This window comes from Mirounga angustirostris, unplaced genomic scaffold (assembly GCF_029215605.1).
Source record: "Mirounga angustirostris isolate CCGP_5_RB_7025 unplaced genomic scaffold, mMirAng1.0.hap1 SCAF_6, whole genome shotgun sequence".
NCBI lineage: Eukaryota > Metazoa > Chordata > Mammalia > Carnivora > Phocidae > Mirounga > Mirounga angustirostris.
Genome location: NW_026991714.1, coordinates 111,455,689 through 111,472,071, shown reverse-complemented (window position 1 = coordinate 111,472,071; position 16,383 = coordinate 111,455,689). Strand labels below are relative to the sequence as shown.

The window sequence follows — 16,383 nt, the reverse complement described above, 5'->3', positions numbered from 1 at the left end:
CCATGTCCAAGCTTCATCCAACAGAAATCACTGTGTTACTGCATCTTGAAGTCATACCTTTTTCCTTGATTGCCCCCCTCCAATCCCTCACACCCTTACAAGACTGCAGCCTCCTGCACAGAAAGGACAGGTGTAGATTGAGGGACCCACATCCATCCTTTCATGACAGGCCAAGGAAGGGGGGATAGGCCCAAGACCCCTCTACTGGGAAGGCTGGAGGCAAGGAGCAATGTAGCCTGGCCTGATGGGAATTGGAAATGCACTCTAGGAAACACTCCCCCTGGGACCTGTAAGTTATTTTTGTGCATGGGATGAAGCCAAGACTTAAATGTTCTTGTTTTCCAAATATTTTGCCAGGGATTGCAACACTATCAGTTAGTTAATTTTTCTACTGTTTTGAAATGCCATTTTTATTATGAACTGAATTCTGATATTACTTGAGTCTATTTCTGCATTTTAATATTGCCCACTAATGTAACCATTTCTCCACCAGTACCATATTCTTTCAATTATTGTCCCTTTATAATAGGTTTAATATCTGTAAGAAGCTTAATATCTGAAAATTTTTCAGCTCAGGATTTTCTTGGCTGGTCCGCGTTCATTATTTTCGATGAACATCTTTAAAAGTTAAAAAATAAAATAAGGCCCCAGTAATATTTTAATTGAACTGGAATTCTATTTATCGACAGCCCTGGGAGGATTGCCACCTTCAGAGTGTTGAGTGTTCTGGTCCCTTCATTCACTGGCTGAATAAATCATTACTGGGGCTCCTCTGTGCCAGGTGTAATGCAGCTGCTGGGGTGCTGGGCAATGTCAGCAACAATTCCTGTCCTCTCAAAGCTTATTCTGAACGTTATATTTATTTAAAGAATTATTCTACACATAGGTAAGCGTTGAATTCTGGCTGTGAGTGCAAGTGGGTCTTGGCTAATAAAGGACATGATCAGGACTCACGACTCCATTCCCCACTTCTCCTATGGTGACTACAGGAAGAGAGGGCTACTAGCTCACCGTCCCTGAAGAGCATACGGGAGCTGCCCTCCCTTGAGTGTGTGTGATCAAATGGAGAGCGCATAGGAGCCTGTTTAATGACCCAGAAGAGTAGCTGGAAATAAAATGTCTGAGTCCTGAGGATCATGGCAGATGGGTTCACCTTAGGAAGTGGACTGAGATCCTGGCTTGTCCAGGCACCTTTCTTACTGTCTCCCAAAGAAGGTAGGGAATAACTTGCAGACAAAGTCAGCAAGACCCAGAGACTCTTCATGGAGGGTAAAACTGTGAAGGGCCCCTAGACTCCGCAGCCTCCCCATCTCTTGGCCTGGCCTCCTGGAGCTATGGCCTCATTTCTCATGGGAGCTGTTCCTGCTTGACCCCTCAGGCTTCTCCTTCCCAACCTGCTCCTCAACAGAGGCTTTCTTTAAAGCATACCCTTTTACCCTTGGCTCAAATCCCTTCTCAGGGCCTCCACTTCCATCTTCCTGTCCCCACTGGCTATTATCTCCTTCCTATTCACTCAGATTCCAGTCCCTAGCATGTGGCTTCCAGGCAGACCCATCTCCTAAGCAGGCACTGTGCTCATGCAGGTTATCCCACATGCACAGTGAGGCTACTAACTTCTCTGGGCCCCCGGGCTCACCTCCTTCATTCTCCCCAAGAAAATTAATAAGAGGAAACCTCACTGAAATGGAATCCAGAGGCTGGAAGGGGGAGCCAATGTCAATGTCAATTACAGGAAAAAAACTGTCAATTACAGATTCTAATAGAAGAATCCTAGACTGGAAAGGACCATCACTTTCAGGTCCCAACAAGTAAAGATGTACATTTCATCTCCTGCAAGAAATCGACCACCCTTGCAATGAGAAACCATCATCATTCTGAAGTCCTGCTTTTCTACAATGGACTTCCATTCAAAGCAACTCCTCCCAGTTTCCTCCTTCTTCATAAAATAACATTCTTCTCCTTTGTTCCTTGGACTTGTTTATGATTTTGCCACAGGTTGCATGTCCTAAACTGCAATTCCCTGCTATTCCCAAACAAATGCATTTTTTTTTTTACGGTAAAATACCTATTTTATTTTTAAGGTTAATATCCCTTTCCGGCAGACATTCACCAAGGGCTGACCCTCTGTCCATCACTGAGGGAGATGCAGGGACGCAATGATGGGTCAGACAGGGTTGTGTATAACAGACAAAGAAGTCGGCTTCAAAACACTCCCAGAACAAAAAACAAGCCATTAGGAAAACCAGCAACTCACAGGAGAAGACTCCCATGACCAACAAACATAAGACAGAGGCTCAGCCTCAACAGTCATGAGGAAATGCAAATGAAACAAAACGTCATTGCCTTCTAGTCAGAGTGACGAAAACTTAAAAGTCTCACAACAGTAAGTGTTGGTGAGATTTGAGGGCTACATGGAAATGAAATCATTTAGGGGGGTTGTGTAAACAGGTAGAACACCCCGGCGAGAACTCAGGCAATGATTATTAAAGTTGAGGGTGCAGAGACCCCACTTACGTATGGGCCAACAATTCCACCACTACCGGTATATCTGCTGATGCCTTCCTGCCTGTGAGCCCAGGAGACACATGCAAGAACATTCACTGTAGCAAATTTGTAATATTGAAATACCAAAGACAAATCCATTCATGGGGAGGAAAAAGGGTAAGTAAGGTTTATTGTTAAAATCAAAAGAACTCCGTTGTTAAATGGTGTTGGGAAAATTGGACAGCCATAGGCAGAAGAATGAAACTTACACCAGACACAAAAATAGACTCAAAATGGATGAAAGACCTAAATGTGAGATAGGAATCCATCAAAATCCTAGAGGAGAACACAGGCAGCAACCTCTTCGACCTCAGCCGCAGCAACTTCTTCCTAGAAACATCACCAAAGGCAAGGGAAGCAAGGGCAAAAATGAACTTTTGGGACTTCATCAAGATAAAAAGCTTTTGCACAGCAAAGGAAACAGTCAACAAAACCAAAAGACAACCGACAGAATGGGAGAAGATATTTGCAAATGACATATCAGATAAAGGGCTAGTATCCAAAATCTATAAAGAACTTATCCAACTCAACACCCAAAGAACAAATGATCCAATCAAGAAATGGGCAGAAGACATGAACAGACATTTTTCCAAAGAAGACATCCAAATGGCCAACAGACACATGAAAAAGTGCTCAACATTGCTCAGCATCAGGGAAATCCAAATCAAAACCTCAATGAGATGCCACCTCACACCAGTCAGAATGGCTAAAATTATCAAGTCAGGAAATGACAGATGTTGGCAGGGATGTGGAGACAGGGGAACCCTCCTACACTGTTGGTGGGAATGCAAGCTGGTGCAGTCACTCTGGAAAACAGTATGGAGGGTTCCTCAAAAAGTTGAAAATAGAGCTATCCTACGACCCAGCAATTGCACTACTGGGTATTTACCCCAAAGATACAAATGTAGGGATCCAAAGGGGTACGTGCACCCCAATGTTTATAGCAGCAATGTCCACAATAGCCAAACTATGGAAAGAGCCCAGATGTTCATCAACAGATGAATGGATAAAGAAGGTGTGGTATATATACACAATGGAATATTATGCAGCCATCAAAAAATGAAATCTTGCCATTTGCAATGATGTGGATGGAACTAGAGGGTATTATGCTAAGCGAAATAAGTCAATCAGAGAAAGACAAGTATCATATGATCTCACTAATATGAGGAATTCTTAATCTCAGGAAACAAATTGAGGGTTGCTGGAGTGGTGGGGGTGGGAGGGATGGGGTGGTTGGGTGATGGACATTGGGGAGGGTATGTGCTATGGTGAGCGGTGTGACTTGTGTAAGAATGATGAATCACAGACCTGTACCTCTGAAACAAATAATATATTATATGCTAAAAAAAAAAAAAAAGAAGACAGTAGGAAGGGAAAAATGAAGGGGGGGAAATCGGAGGGAGAGACGAACCATGAGAGACTATTGATTCCGGAAAACAAACTGAGGGTTTCAGAGGGGAGGGAGGTGGGGGGATGGGTTAGCCCAGTGATGAGTATTAAGGAGGGCACGTATTGCATGGAGCACTGGGTGTTATACGCAAACAATGAATCATGGAACACTACATCAAAAACTAATGATGTAATGTATGGTGACTAACATAAAATAATAAAATAAAATTTTTTAAAAAATAAAATTTAAAAAAGAAGCACTCCGTTGTTGCTCAAAGGAACAAAACATTTACACAAATCAATACAGATAATTCTCAAGAGTGTGATGTTGAATAGAGACTCCATCCAGTTTCAGGAGGCTGGGAGCAGACGGAAAGCGAGTGGGGGATTGGGGTTTTAGTTGTATTTTCTAATTTTTATTTCTTCAAACAGAAAGATAAAACGAATGTGGCAAGCTGTTGTTATCTATTAAATCTGGGTTGTGAATACATATTTGTTATTTTCTGCGGTTTCCTAATGTTTGAAATGTTTCATAATAAAACATTTAAAAGAATATTTTATAGCACAGTCCTTAAGAAGTTTCCAGACTCCTGGGGACAGGAGACAAGGAGACAACTATTAAAACTGATAAATAAAGGGCACAGCACAGAGAGCCAGAGCATAGACAAGGTAACTGCCTGGGAGAACTTGAGGGAGGCATCACAGAAAGAGTGGCACAATTTGGGTCCTGAGGGATATAGAGGAGTTTTCTAGTTGGCAGGGGTCAGGGGGATGGCTGGGCACCTCAGGTAGGCGCAGGTGCAAAGCCCAAGCATGGGAAAAGCATGATGTTTAGGGGACCTAGATTGGTCCAAGAAGTCTGGAGATGCGGACACACGAAGGTGCTGGGGCCTCATCTTATGGGAGTGGAAGCCACCAGTGTATCCAAAGGGGAGTGGATCCTTTGCATTCCTCAAAGTTTTCTCAGACAAGAGTAACTCAAGAGGGAAAAATATAAATAAATAAATAAATAAATAGGCCTGTAGCAATGCAGGCATAAAAAAGGACAAACCTAAGAGCTGTATGGAAGGGAACCCCACATCTGTGGGATCCATACTGATCCGCCTTCCTAAAACACTCCAGCAGGCTCTGGGCCTGACCCTGCTTCACCCAGCCTGCCTCCCTGTCATCAAGCATTGCTGGCAAGTACGAGTCGCCAGACTTCTGACAGTGACTCATGGAGAACCACCATTTGGGGACCATGTGGTTCAGGGGGAGTCCATGGCCCTGGTGTGGTTGAGCACAGCAAGTATTTTGCTAGGCACAGGTTGTGTCAGGGGTGAGCACGTGGCCCGATCAGTGTCAAAGGTCCGGCAATGGCACTTTTAGTGGGTGCTTAGAAAGGGACACTGTGTTTCCCCAGAGCCTGACAGGATGAGTACACTCATCCTGGAGCCTAACCATGACGGAGAGCCCGAGACAAGACCCAAGGTGGAAGGGAATGGAGTACAAGAAGGAAAAATGAGAACTAGCCCCCTCTTGGCTTCCTGTAGGCTCTAATCAAGCCACACCTGAACTCCTTCTGCTTAAGCCAGCTTGGCTCTAGTTTCCTGCCATCTACTTGAGTCTATCCCATGGCTTCTTCCCTGGCTCAGCTTGGAGTCAGTTTCTCTGTATTCAATGTCAGGGCCCTTGCGTGGCCCCTAAGACCATGGTCTGTCTCCTCCTTGGCCTGCTGGTGCCCAGGCTGATGACCTGCAGTGTGCATCTCTCTCAAGGACCTGCTTGGGTCATTGCCAGGAAGCCCTGGCCCTAAATGGCCAAATGCCCGTTGAGAGACCGGAGCGATTGCTTGAAAGACTCCAGGGGAAGGGGCACGAAGAGGCAAAAACACCCTTTTCCCCAAGAAACATGCAAGTTACACACCACCTACTCACCCTCTTTATGGATATGGGGCCTTCCACCATGGCTGCGTGGCAACTGGCATATTTTACATCACTCCTTTCCAGTGGTGACAGACACTTCTCTTCTCATTGCCATTAACATAGAAATAGCTCTAGAATGACACCAAGCCTCACCGAGCATCGCTATCCATTTATCTCATTATAAATGAAACTATCTTGTTATCTGGGTAAACTGGAAACTGGAACGTTCTGTGTCAGATGTCACGGGGCAGTTGTCTTATTATTTCATCATACCTAGAGGAACTGGAGTGGCTGCTAAAATCTGCTCCTGTTTTTTGAGTTTTAGAAGCCACATATCAAAATAGAAGCTTGGACATCACATGCAGTGAGTGAATCCTATGGGGCCCCTACACAAGGGTACATTTTCTGATGACAACTCCCAGGTATGCATTGTCTCTGCACAAAGCAATGCCCAGGGAAGACACAGGAGAAGGGCAGGGGGAGATGGGCGGCGGGGGGTGTGTGTCCAGAGATGGCCAGAAAGTCCCCCAGGTCACTCACTGTGTCCAGGTTGGCTCTGAGGTTGGAAGGGGAGCCCGCATTGATGACCAAAGGCCAGATGTTAATAACCCGCATGAAGCCTAGGGAGGTCCACCCACCTGTCAAACCAGAGAGAGAATCTTGTGACTCGGCCTTGCCTCCTACTTCTCTGAGTTCTCGCAGCAAATACGCACGGGACATGGCCTGTCCACCACACCTTGGCCCACTGCTCCCGTGATGGCTTTTCCTGGCCGGTGACGAATTGCTTTGGGACACCTGCCTGCACTGAGCCCTCAGGCCCCCGGCCACAGTGCTTTATGGCTGTCGGAAAGGAAACCACTTATCCGGCGTGTGTGAACTCAAGGCAAGTTGGAATCTTTAGAACATGTTCGGCTTAAGTTACAGGAGGACCAGAGTTCATAATACTTGGAAACACTGATCTCATGGGGAGCAGTAGCTTCTGTGACTTCAGAATGGAGACAGGACAATGCCCCCCCTTCCACCCACCAGGGGAGAGAAGACAGAATCTGAATCCGTCGATGCGGGTCAATCATTCCCTGAGCAGAAGGCTACAGGACTGCGAGATGGCTAATAACGTTGTAGCACCAAGCACTGAGCAGATCTCATCTAGAAAGTCCACAAAGGAATTGTGCAAGACTGTTGAATCTCAGATCTGTACCTCTGAAACAAATAATGCAATATATGTTAAGAAAAAAAAAAAAAAGAAGAAGAAGGTAGTGGGAGGGGAAGAATGAAGTGGGGGAAATTGGAGGGGTAGACGAACCATGAGAGACGATGGACTCTGAAAAACAAACTGAGGGTTCTAGAGGGGAGGGGGGTGGGAGGATGGGTTAGCCTGGTGGTGGGTATTGAGGAGGGCATGTTCTGCATGGAGCACTGGGTGTTATGCACAAACAATGAATCATGGAACACTTCATCTAAAACTAATGATGTAATGTATGGGGATTAACATAAGAATAAAAAAAAAAAAGAAAAGAAAGTCCACAAGGAATTCCCTGCCCACCAATGTTGGGCAGGAAGCCTGCTCCTCACCTTGGACTGGTGTGTAGGCCATTTGCCTGAGCCCTGACTCCCCATCACACACACACACACACACACACACACACGCACACCACAAATCAGACATCGTGCACTCACACCATACACACCTTCCTTATACCCTACACACACCTCACATACCCTACACACACATACCATATGTATATGTATATACCATATATACCACACATACACACAATATCACATGAACATACCACACATACACACACACCAAAACTCCTTTCCTAGGTAGGACAACAGCAATCTGCCTTGCACAGTCTTCAAGATATTATCGTCCCAGTGATGTCCTTTATGTCCAGGAATTGGGCTGTAACTCATTCAGGCCTGGGTGGTAAAGGACACTAGTCAGTCAGCTTGCTGCACAACCAGCACAAACTCTCAGGGGCGTATGGCCATCTTCACACTTACGAATGTGGGCCTCTGAGTATCGCTGGCCAGGCTGGGCTCAGCTGGGTAGCCCCAGGGCAGTTGTGCTCTCCCACGATAGGACCAAGCCTGTGCTGCTACATGTGCTCATTCTGGGGCCCAGCATCTACCTGGGGAAGCGGGTCTGATGTTGGATCCCCAGAGTGCAAGAGGGCAAAGCCAGTCCGTCAAGCACGTTACAAAGCCTTGGCTAACCTCATGCCACTGGCCGCAGTCATATGGCCAAGGCCAAAGTCTGGGGCCAGGAAGAACACTCTGCACAGCATGAGGCATGGTTAAGGGCAGGTATAGGATCCTATTATAGGTTGGTGAACGATCAGGACCACCACTTCAATCTACCAGGGGTAACTTCTCAGGGATTTTATGGATGAGATCCTCAGATTTCTAAGCAGTTAGCTGACAACTTTCACAAGAACACAGGAGTTTAAAGCTAGGGATAATGCAGAAAATCAGCTCTTTAATTGGGTACCTGTTGGGGGGCTTGCGCTCAAGAACTCAGACCCGGGAAACTTTTTATCACAATGGGTCATGGCAGGGCTATGGAGAGCATGGACGGCCCAGGTTGTAAATGAAGGTGTGGGGAACAATAGCCCTGGCACCCTGCACACATACACCCACTCACTCAAAAGAGACCCCAGAAAGTGCCCTCACCCCTCTGGCCAAGTGAGGTTATAGTGAGCAGACCGCATTCAGTGAGGAATTCAGCTGTGCTGGACTGGCGCCCTAATCTCAGACTTCTTGCCTCCAGACCATGAGAAATAAACTTCTGTTGTTTACAACCACCCAGCCTGGGACATTCTGTGATAGTTGCCCAAAGAGACCGTCACCCTGTTCAAACCCCCCACCCCCCAAAAGAAAAACATGGCTGGATCTCCCTACAAGGGCAGAAGGATGGTCATCCTTGGGCTTTTTTACTTCTTCCCCACTTTTTGCTCATTATCCAGTGTTCCCTCTTTCACACTGTCCCGTTCTTCTCCAGAGGCAGGGATGGGCCGGGACCCACTGGGGGCACCCATTGAGGCATGACTGCATGCCAGAGGAGTCTTCCCTAGCCTGGTTTTGTTCGCAGAGAGGTAACTGCTAGCAGTTTGGGTTCTTACTGGTTGAAACATCAAGCAGTGGAGAAGGCCTTTCTTTGCTTAGAACCCGGCACGACAGCCTGCAGGGGGCGCTCCTTCGTGTGTGTCTGTCCTCAGGAGCAGGGTGGGTGGAAGAGGCTGTGGGGCGGGATGAAGAGGGGGCAGAGCAGAGGTGATGGTGGATCAGGGTCACCTGACCCCAGCTGGGCCAGTGACCCCCCAGCGGAGGCCGGAGGACAGAAAGTGCCCCGAGACTGGACGCCACTAGGGCCCAGCTCCCCCAAGGCAACTCTGTCTCCCTTCCAAGCCGGTACTCTGGCTGTCCAAAGGGGCTCTGCCCTTGTCCTGAGGCCACGGGAAAAGAAGACAAAGGCTATGCCCTGACTGGGGGCTGAGAGCCCGAGAAGGGCCAGAGAAGAAGGCCAGACGTTGCTGTGTGGGACTGAGATGTCCTCGTGCTAGGCTTAAAGGCCAGACCTTCGTCCTACTCGGCCCAGGGAGGGAGGGCTGGCTTGGGCTTAGGATTCTTTCTTCTCCTTTTGCTGCCAGCGGTGAACACGTGGGTGCTGGTGCCACGTGAAGGGCCACAGGGGTGCGCCAGCTCAGCCTGAGTGCTGGCTCTGTGTCCCACCCCTGGCCCCCCACCTTCACACTGCGGGGCTGGGAAGGAGAAAGCAGCATCAGCACCAGGGCTGGGTCCCCTCCACCCTGCTGAGTCCTCAGGCACAGAGAGGCAGAGGAGGACACAGGCTGAGAAGCTCCTGACCTCAGGCAAAATGAGGAACAGGACCTGCCACACAGCACCCCTGCTGAGGGCCTGGGCTCATTCATGCATGTAGATCATGTACATACAGAACACACATGCATACACACTAACACACAGAACCATAGAGAAACACACACATGCACACTCTCACACTCACACAAAAACACATGCATACACAGTCACACATAAAAACACACACACACAGAATGACACATATACATGCATACACACCCATACACAGAAACACATAATGCACACTAACAAAGAACACACACATAAATACGCGTACAGAAACACATGGAAACACACAGAGAAACATGCACACACAACACACTCCCACATACACCCCTAGGCTCCATCTACTAATGTCCACAATCCAGAAGCCTTGGTCTGCTCACATCGAACAGCATGCCTGGACCCTGCAGCACACGCGAGCCCCCAGGTGGGTGAACCGGGCAGTCAGGATGGAGGAAGGGCCTTCTGGGCAGCACAGAGGCCACCAGGGCTGGTGGTACCTGGAGAAGATGGCTCCTCCCTATAAAAACCAGGCTCAAGGCCCGGACTGCAGGGCTGCAGGCAGTGAGGTGGGTGCCTTTGATATCTGCCAGGGAGAGGAAAACCCAGGAAGTTTCCAGAGCTTACAGGATTGGAGGAAAACACCACAGAAACTTCACAATATGGGTGCTGGAGAGTCCACCATGACAGGCAAGACTACAGCCCAACAGCGTGTCTGCCATGTGGGAGAGTGAGGCCAAGGGGAAGGCCAGGGGCAGGCACAGGCGATGGGCGCCCATCAGAGAGGGGGGCGCAAGGTACGCTTTCCCAAGCAGACCCCGGGAATGAGAACTCAGAGGAGGAGGTCCTGGAGGACTCTAGGCATAGAGTGCCAGAGAGACAGTGGTACCAGGCCCGGGACGCATTCTCAGATAGTAGGGGAAAGGGAGGCCGATGGGGCCCAGGACATTTCCTGAGCCCGTCTTTCTGTTCACCTTATTCTTGTTACTATCACAGGAATATTGATGCTCAGAGAGGGTAAGGAACTTGCACTGACATCTGTCAGACCACAAAACTCAAAATCACGTCCCTATGGCTCTAGTGTAGAATGAGGCTTGGGGGACCCTCAGAGTCTGGGGCCTGGGTTAGGCTGTCAGCCAAGTCCACAGCCCTTGCAGGAATGCAGCTGCGTTCTGCAGGCCCTCAGAGGTTGTCCAGAGGCCACAGATGGGGAGGCAGGCAGGGGCCCAGGAGGATGGCTGGTCTCCCAAGGTTCCTGGGCAGCAGGGTGACCAACCTTCCACGTTTTCCTGGGACTGAGGGGACCCCCCTGGCGGTCATACTGTCAGGCCCAGAGCTGGGCCAAATCAAGACAAGATGACCAACCTCTGGGGGGTCAACAGACGACTGGACTCCTGGACTGTAGTTAGACATAGGGCTGGAGCATCTACCTTTCAAGGAGACGGTGAGAATCGTGCTAGCAGGGAGCCCTGACTTCTAGGGCAACCTCGAAGGGGGTGACCTCTTGCAGGCCCATCCACAGGAGGCCTAACGAGTTCTTGAAGTAGGACCCTGGGGGCACATACACCAGGCTGAGGGCCTTGCAAATGCCTCCTCAGCACATTAGCTGACAAAACTTCTAATGCTTTTAAATAAAACAGTTTTTGAAGGTCAGATTCAAGCATTTCTGCCTGCTATCCAAATTTTTAAATTCTGAGTATCAAATGGTCAAATATAACAACTGTAACCAGCGACGGGTCTCAGAGACGTTCACTTTTTTGTAGAGTTTCTTGTCTCCACGTCCCTGGCCTTGTTTTTGCAAGAACTGTTGTCTATGGAGCCTTGGAGGTTATGACCCACTGTTTTTCTACAGATGCAGTGCTGAGGAGTTCAGGGGGCCTCGTTAAGCACCCATCTGTACCAGGGCTTAGAAACTGTGCTTCTCCAGCCCTTGCGGCCTAGGTCAGAGGATGGGGTCACCTGGCTCACCTCTGCACATCCCTCAGGGATCTAATGAAACAGTACCATCTCAGGGAAGCCGGCCCTGGCCTCCCAATCAAAACAGGAACCCCACACTCACACATTCATACACATGCTCCTCTCCTGTCCTGCTTTTCTTCCTTAGCGCACAGCACCATTTAAAGGTCTATTTATCTTACACATTTTCTCTCTTTCCCACCAGGATGCCAGTTTCATGAAGGTAGGGATTTGTGCCTTTTTTTTCTCCCCACACTGGTGCATCCCTAACACCCAGAACTGGATCTAACATAGAACAAACACCTTATAAATATTTATTGAATAAATGAACTTCAGACTTCCATTTATAAGACACAGAAAAACCCTCTGGGAGTTAAGAGACACCTCCCTGACCCTTTGCAATTAGACCTCCGTGCCCTGAGTCCATGAGCTCTCGGCAGCTGCCTGCTGGCTCACTAGAAAAACTATTTCCTAAACCCCCACTCTGGGCCTGGACCTGCCCTCACGGGCTTTCAAGAAACTCATGTCACCCCAACAGTGAGGGAAGGTCTAGGCGATGTTAGACAAGGATGCTGAGCTCAGGTAGGAAAGCTGAGAAGCGCCTGACTATGGGGAGAGCGGGGATTCAACCCTGGGGTGAGTCTGGGTCCTGGAGATTCTCAGTCCTACAGTGGTATCCCCTACATTTGGGCGGCTGTGGGCAAGCTCCTTAAGCACTGTGCTTCTACTTCCTCAACTATAAACCGGGGATCAGGAGCACGTACGTCCCGGGGCAGTAGTGGGATTAAGTGAGGACTCCAGGCATCGAGGGCTGGCCTATGGGAAGTGCTGGGTGCTGGAGCTGTCATTGTGTGAGCCCCAGCCTCTCCTGTGGCTCCCAGTACCACTCAGGGCAGGACTGAGGCTCAGAAACCTCTGCTTCGGTTGTCAACTTGCAGCTAATGCCTTTGTCTAACCGTGGAAGCTCCCCAGCTCACGGCACAGGCTTGGGCCCTGCTGACTTCAGACAGACAGACCCCCGCCCTGGGGGATGTGGCCAGTACAGCCAAGACTGCAGAGGGTCCCTGATGGAGCCCCCTGCTTGGCTGAGGTTCCCAGTCCTCATTGGCACCCTGCCCACCCTGCCATCTGCAGGACTGCCCCTCCTCCCTGCCGGCAACTTCTGTTCTGGAACAGAACCCTATGCATCTTCCCTGCACTTGAGAAGGACGAAGCATGCCCTGTTAACTAGTGAAATCTTTCATCTCTCCACAACCCTGCAAGGAGGGCGTTGTCATCATAGCTCCTGGATAACCAGATAGAAGCCAGGCTGCATTGCAGGTCAGGTGGCTATAGAGGCCAAGGGTAGGCCACCCAAAACGTACCCCAATGGCATACTGATTATTTTGAATTGAAGCTACTTGGGAAACGGCAGGTGCAAGGACACTCAGACCCTCCTCTGCCCCCTGAAAGCAGCAAACAAATCTCCTACATGCAGGGTGCCCTCCAGGTGCTAGGAAGTAAAAAGGCATCCTTATCACCAGATAGGAACTTAAAAATATATTTTTAAGATTTTATTATTTTTAAATTTTTAATTTATTTTTTGAGAGACAGAGAGAGAGAGTGAGCACGTGCATGAGTGGGGGGAGAAGCAGATAGAGAGGGAGAGGGAGACTCTTAAGCAGGCTTCATGCTCAGTGCAGAGCTTGATACAGGGCTCAATCTCACAACCCCTAAATCATGACCTGAGCTGAAATCAAGAGTCGGGCCCTTAACCAACTGAGCCACCGAGGCACCCCAATTTATTTTATTTTATTTTTTAGCAATCTCTACACCAACGTGGGACTCGAACTCCCAACCCCGAGATCAAGAGTCCATGTTCCATCAACTGAGCCAGACAGCCACCCCCAGATAGGAACTTTAAATCCAAGAAAGCTGTAGAAACAAACCTTGTCACTTTTTTAATAATCTACTTAGAAGCTCTCAAACATCTATCTTCGTTATCCTGTCAATTCTTCCCAAATTTATTGTCTCTGTCTAAAAAATATAAAAATTGCCTGCCTTGGTCATTTCTTTAGGTCTCAATTTCATTATTGGGCCTCTGTGAGCACATAATAAAACTGGTTTTTTTTTTTTCCTTCAGTTAATCTGTTTCATGTAAATTTAATTCTTAATCCTGCTAGAAGACCTTGAAGGGTAAAGAATTATCCTCCCTCCAACAGCGAGCGGTCCCCTCCGGGTTGTCCTTGGCATCCTTGGAAACAAAGTCAGAAGAGAACTCAGGCACAGTGGCCTGGCCCCTCAGATGCTCAAGGAAGATCCCGCCCTCAGACAGGGTTCCTGCGACCCTAAGAGAAGTCCTCCTCTACACCGCTGACCACCGCCCTCCCCAAATCCCGCCTGGCCTTTCTCCCTCCCCTCCTCCTCCAGACGGACGATGAAGCTGCTCAGGAGAGGGAGCCGCGAGCCCCCTTGTGGCCGTGCCTGGGAACGCAGGTCCCAGAAACCGGCCACCCCAGGCTCAGGCCCCCTGGAACCCCTCTCAAACTGGAAGGCACTTGCCAAAACTGGATCTCCTAGGACAGCCACCCCCTAAGGAGCATTCCCCTGAGGAGAGGGCTGCCAGGTGGCACAGCTCCCACTCCTGTATCCCAAGGTTCTTGTTCTCCAAGGACTTCGCCCTCGCATGACAGCTTTACCCTGGTCTGGGTACAAGGCCCTGCCAGGGTTTCCCTGGAGATTTAAGGGCAGCTCAAAAGCAATGGCCCAGAGTATCGGGCAACAAGACAGAGCACAGCTCACTTGGCTTCCTTCATCCATCCAGCAGTACTTACTGAGTACCTACCTACCTACTCAGCACGCTACCTACTTATGGAGCATCCTGCCACAGACTATGACAGGCTATCAAATCTACCCACTGAATTTCAGACTTAGCAAAGGACCAAAGCCCCACTGTGAATCCTGTGTACCTCAGCACGGGGCTTCTCATCGCTCCCTTCCCAGGTTTGTGCCCCAGGAGAAGGCCCCATTCTCCTCTGATACGGTGACTCATATTTAAGAGAGAGTCATCATGTGGGAGGCACATACAGCCCTCCAGTGATCTGGGCAGTGCCACTCCTACCCGTGTCTTACCTAAGAGTTGGTGTGTGACCTCAGATGCCCTAGGAGTAAACCAGAAAGTTTGAGGAAGCTCATGCAGACAAGTTGCCTTCACATGCTGGCCACCATGCCAGGATACACAGTAGAGCCTGGTGCCATTTTTGAGATTTTTGTGCAAGATTCCCAAACCTGTGATCTGTCGTGTTCCAACAAGTCTCTAAAGGAGTTTTGTTTCTTTTAGTAATTATGCAAACATGGTGCCCTAGGACCTGTTGACATTCACTTGATGTGACTGTGAGAGTTTGTTATTCATATAACTCATACAGACAGAGAAAAGCTGTTAAAACTTTTGGGAAACTGATTCTTAATATTGTAATATGTGATGCAGAAGAAATAGAATCACAGCAACGATGAGCTCGTGATTGGAGACTTGTGGTTCCTGCATGGTTGAAAATGTATGCACTTGGGACTTGGATAGCTTATGAAAGTTGTGTGCTAGAATCTCCCCACCTCTAGCCTTTTCAAAACCCAAAGGAAATTTGCAGAGATTTGCTTCTGAAAGTTGTAACTATATAACATAATAAAATAAAATTTTTTAAAAAGTAATGAGATAAGTAAAAACAAAACAAAACAAAAAAAGAACACATATCCTCTTGCAGTCACTGTTCCTGCAAGACAAACCACTCCTAATAGCATAATTTAGTTTTACCCATATTTGTCCTTTATATAAATGAAAGCACATAGTTTGTACTCTTTTGTGTCTGTTTCTTTCAGTTAGCATTATATATGTGAAGTTTATTCATATTGCTGTATGTGGTTGTAGATCGTTCATTGCTGTATAATGTTCTGTTGTATGACTATGCCATTAAGAGAAATACATTCTACCTTGATGAGTAAAAAAAAAAAAAAAAGTTGTAACTGATGTAGTACCAAATCAGAGCCTGCCTTAGCTGTATAGTGCAAACCCTAGCCCCCAGGCCTACACCCTGCAGAGGACTGAGCAATATATACCTGGAGACTGGGGAACCCTTTACAAAAGAGAGACCCCCTTCAGGTACACAAGGTTGTTCATTCTGGACTCCAGAAAAACAAACCTGCTTTCCCCTTCCTCCTCTCCCACGGCTGGCAACACTCCCCTTCCCCAGCACTGTGCGTACACATACAGCGAACCAGATGTCCCAACTGGCAAAGCAAAGCTGTTTGGGAGTACTGAACATTTTAGCCGAGTTCTCCAAATCTAACCCAGCTTTGGTGTGGCTCCTATCAAGGTCTTGAAAATCCTTTCTGGAACCAGCTTGTGTTTAGAGGACAAGGACAAAGTTCCTCCCCTTGATGGCACAGAATATTTTCCGGGGTCCTGGGCATTGCACATGACCACCACAGTGCCTTGTCCATCTGGCCTCTGGTAGGAGCCAGGGAGGGGAGGGGAGATGGTCTGGACCTGCTCTGTTTCACAGAAATACAATGCCAGCCACTCAGGTAATTTAAAACTTTTTAGAGGACACATTTAAAAATTTAAAAAGAAGTGAAATTAAGTTTCATAACATATTTTAAAAACCTAATATGAAATAATTTATTTCAAAATGTAATGGGTATAAAAATTATTAATGAAATATTTTACCTCTTT

At 48.1% G+C, this 16,383-nt stretch overlaps 1 long non-coding RNA gene across 2 annotated transcripts in view; it reads right to left on the bottom strand.

Moving 5' to 3' along the window:
- Nucleotides 1–6,022, bottom strand: part of LOC135364780 (uncharacterized) — a 71,654-nt gene extending 65,632 nt beyond the window's left edge. For both annotated transcript variants that reach the window (XR_010412496.1, XR_010412495.1), the window contains exon 1: nt 5,850–6,022. This is a non-coding gene — a long non-coding RNA (uncharacterized LOC135364780). The remainder of the gene's footprint in view (nt 1–5,849) is intronic.
- Between the last annotated feature and the right edge of the window lie 10,361 nt (nt 6,023–16,383).